This window comes from Bacillus rossius, chromosome 1 (assembly GCF_032445375.1).
Source record: "Bacillus rossius redtenbacheri isolate Brsri chromosome 1, Brsri_v3, whole genome shotgun sequence".
Classification (NCBI taxonomy): Eukaryota; Metazoa; Arthropoda; class Insecta; order Phasmatodea; family Bacillidae; genus Bacillus; species Bacillus rossius.
The window spans coordinates 22,274,080-22,278,589 of record NC_086330.1 but is presented as its reverse complement, the minus strand read 5'-3'; the positions used below and the strand labels follow the sequence as shown (position 1 = coordinate 22,278,589).

Genomic DNA, 4,510 nt, shown 5'->3' with positions numbered 1-4,510 from the left:
CAATTCAAGAACTTGTCACATCGTTCAATAACCCGTTAATTATGCAGCACTATGGAAGAACCGTAAATGGACAGTTCTTTCACGGCAGCGTTACCAACGATACAGGAACACTAGTAGCCGTGGTCTTCTTGAATGAAGAGATTATAGCAGCTTTAACGGGACACCACGGAGAAATTTGCGAATTGGGAATGGATGGGACTTTCAAAGTAGTTCCTACACTACCACGTGGATTTGTGCAGCTTTTTTCTGTACATGTCATATTCATGAATGTGGTAAGTAATATATTATGAGGGTGAAATTATTTTATGACCTTTTTTTTTGTTTATTAAAACTAAACGGGGTTCTCATTTTTTAGTGCGAAGATTATTAAAAAAAAAAAAATTGAAAGTAAACTTTTTGTACATTGGTGTGTTTGCTTGGATTCTAAGAAAGGCCTGTTTCGTTAAAAATTAATATGAATGTTCGTTTTTGTAAAATGTTTGGGGTTCTTCTTTGTACTGGCATATTTTCCTTGGCATTTTCTTTGGCATGGCACACAGATATAACGCAAAAGGGAAAAATTTCGACTTATAACTTTTATTTCTTAAAAGGTGCAATGTATGTGATAGACTAGTGAACTTTTCTCATGTCTGTGCATCAGGCGGACTGGTTCTGAAACAAGGATCAGACGTTGAGAGGGTCGTCAGCCTGCAGAGGAGTGCAGGTGTTCCTAGCTACGTAATTTAGGGGGGCTGGAAGGGATAAAGTAAATGTAACTGAGATACGTCAATGTGAAAGCATAAGTAAATGTACGCCACGCCACCCATAGTCTGCGAGTGTAAGACTTGTGGGTCCGGCGCAACCTGTGTGAAAACTGCATTTCTTGAGCTGTACATAATAGAAGGCATTGCAGGAGGTTATGCTACTAGGAGAAGAGAGACTAGACTTCTTCGTGTAGAGGTGTTTATAAAATGTTGACGTTTGGCACCTTGGTTAGCTTTCTGGATCTATATTATGGATAGGCCTAGGGGATAAGCGACGGTTGTGTTGTGACGTGTGGGCTATTGTTAGGTAGTGTAATAAGGGCATGTTAATATCCGTGCCTGAAATTAAAGACCGAAAATCTAAATTACATTATCTTTCTAGGTATGCCAGTTAGTGAACTTCACCTCCTATACCCTAAATGCTAGCATAAGGTGTTAGTTTTAAGGTTCATGCGCTCTGCGGAGGTAATCCTGGTGTGTGGTGTAGATCGAGTGACATCGTTCACCTAACTCCATTCCGACCTTACCAACGTAAGAGACAGACAAATATACGAAAGATACTCATCGAAAAAACCGAGTATTAGTTTAAACAAATGGAGGTGAGGTTCGAATTTCACTTATATGTCTGAGCCTTATACTATATCCCCCAAAACTATTATTGCATTCTTACTTATGATAACCTGCCTGTTACGTGGTTAGGGGCCAATTGCACGGGAAAGTAGACTCACTAAATTAGTCAGTGCTAGGTCAAAAGGACCTACTTTATAGTCATACCCAGCTTGGTCCTCCTGCCTCTAAGAAGAGCTGTCGCTTAACAATGTAGGAAACCATACAAAATTGTATTATATTTAATACATATCTTACACTTACACATTAAGTGAACACACAATTCATTGACTGAAGATAGTTTCCGAACACGTACGATAAAATTTTCAAGAAAAGCATACCTGAATAGTTTTGTATCAACTCAGAAATTGAGCAGAAGTTAGAAGTTTTTAATTTTAATTTAACAAACATTCAACTTAATAATTTCTCTTATTTTATTTTACAGGCTTTCCCTATCATGTTAGCACTAATGTGCTTTCGAACCGAGTCAGCATACGTTGCCGTGCTCCAGCACTTGAAGGAAGCAATTTCACAGTGGAATGTTCGGCGTATTATCATGGACTTTGAAATTGCACTTCGAAGAGCTGTACGAGTAGTGTATGCAGAATCGAGAATAGGTGGATGTTGGTTTCACTATTGCCAGGTAAATACAATTTGAAATAGATGGTTTGAAGTTGATTTTGATGTAATATGAATGAATATAAGTCAAACAGTTTACTGCAACCCGAAAATACAGATTTACTTTTTGGCTCAGAGATTCAGTTGGTCACTTACTGAAACTGAGACACTTAGCAAAACCATTCCTATAGCTTGTACATTACATTTCATATTATTTTTGTTTGGCAAAATGTTTTTTTAATATAATAAACAATTTATTTATTTTATATTTGAGACGTGTCCACCAACAGCCACCACAGGCCTTTGCGGGGGGCACGACAGTTACAAATTTACACCCATGCCTTAACTGGGAATCGAAACCAGAACCCCTCGTGTCGTATAATCATTGAGTAATTAAATATAATATTACAATTTAATGGTGTAGATTACTTTTAGAATGCTAGTAGGATTTTTTAGAGTTTTCTTTTTTACACTTTGAAAATATTATTCGAAATTTCTTTGAAAGTTACAAATTTTCTTTAATTTTTGAAACTTCACTTTCTTTTCGCATTGCAAAAAAAATACCGTTATTTAATTCTATAAGATATTAATATTGTTTTCACACATTATACACAGTTTTTAAGTGTATCAAATAATTCTCGAATCTAAACATTGTAAGCACGTGTGCTGCCGTTGCACACCCGGCCACCATTGGCTGTTTCCTGCAAGTGATGTTATAGGACATACATAGTTTTTACTTTGTCATTATATCTTATGTTTCTATTGCAGGCTGTGTGGCGGCAAGTTAATCGTCGTGGGTTGGTTGGCGAGAGTCGTCGCAACCCTAACATAAAGCTGGCGATAAAAATGATAATGGCGCTCCCACATCTGCCGGCACAACGAGGACAAGCTTACGATAACTCAACTCCCGCGGTCAACGTTCTTGATGGACTTCGGGCCATAAGAGAATTTGTCCAAGAGGCCAACATTATGCAAATTAATTCTGTTCTCGATTACTTTCAGCGTTTCTGGCTCGGTCGTGTTGGTGCCGAGAACTTCAGCATTTTTAATGAACCGCACAGAACGAACAATCATTTGGAAGCATTTCACTCACGTTTACTGAGTGTCATGGGAGCACACCCAAACATATGGCAGTTCATTAAAACCTTAATTAAATGTTCGAACAAATTCTCGGCAGAAATGAGAACAGTTATTGACGGCCGCCAAGTACGACCATTTCAAAGAGCAACCAGTAATACCCTCACGGTGCGACATGGAATTAGGATGCTTTTAACAGGGGAGTACAATGTCCGTACATTTCTGCGTTCCTTATCGCACACAGTAGATGGATTAGTGGACCTTCTGGAGCGCCCGCACGTTCGTCACCACGAAAGTGAAGAAGAAGAAGAAGAAGAAGGTGAGGGTGACATACTGCCGCAAGCAGAATTTCAGGAAATTTGGCACGAAGAACAAGGAGCTGGTGAAGAAGATAGAGCACTGAGTCCAAGTAGAAATGAAGATGGTCCAGTAGAACCTGTTGGCAGGACATGTCGAGTGTGCTTACAGCAAACCGTGACACACATTATTTTACCATGTGGACACCTTGGTGTTTGTACACTGTGCGCGGAAACATTGGACAGAAACCACAGTGCCTGTCCGTACTGCAGGGGGCAGGTTACACAATTTTTACAATTTTTTGAACAGTAGCAGAAAATGTTATATTATTGCAATATAGTACGTATATAACTTACTCACATTATTAACATTCAATGAAACATCAATTATGGGACCTTTTTACTCCTTAAAATTCAGTTACATTCGACTCTTTATTAAAAAAAATGTACGGGACGTCAAAGATGGTATTTTTTATTTTAAATGTTTCTTTTTCTAGTATTACATTGGGAATTAAAGTTGACATGTTATTTTAATGTTCTTTATTCAGCTAATATTTTTGTAATTAAACTTGGATGGTAATTTAAATGCAATTTTGTCACCTAATGTTTTGCGAATCAATTAAACATAATGTTGTGTATTTCAGTACTCTATTGGAATGTCATTTCAGTGACCTTTGCATTATTTATCTATTGGGGTTAAACCTTGACATGTTGCTTTTGTGTGTCGTTTAGATTCTGTGGTTATGCTACTCGTTAATATTTCAGTTTAATACGCCAGTAGCCCAGTTTGATATATTCTTTATTATTACAGCCTCACTCAAAGCTTTAGTATTTAGGGTTTTATAAGTAAGAAGCACCTGAATGATTTTGTTCCTCAGATCCCTCATCGTTCAATAACATTGATCAGTGAGTATAATTTTTTGTGAATATTGTGAATCTAAATTCTTTGCAATAAGTGCTCGTTCCTTTATCACTATCTGAAACATTATGCTTTTATCCGTATCTCAGACGTGACACTCGTAGTAATGATGAAAGTTATGATCATGTGTTTTACGTAAATGAAAAAAACACAATGAATTACGACAGTTTGTTACCACTTTTTGTTCAAACACCAGTACAGTCAGGAGGAAGGTAAATAATGTGGTTCTTTACTTGGGTAAATAGTATTCA

General features: G+C 37.3%; 1 long non-coding RNA gene across 1 annotated transcript; it reads left to right on the top strand.

Annotated features, from left to right (window-relative positions):
* The first annotated feature begins 202 nt into the window (after window positions 1–202).
* On the top strand, window positions 203–2,899 carry LOC134527310 (uncharacterized). Its single transcript, XR_010074154.1, has 3 exons — window positions 203–272; window positions 1,795–1,992; window positions 2,736–2,899. It is a non-coding gene; the product is annotated as an uncharacterized LOC134527310 (long non-coding RNA).
* The last annotated feature ends 1,611 nt before the right edge of the window (window positions 2,900–4,510 follow it).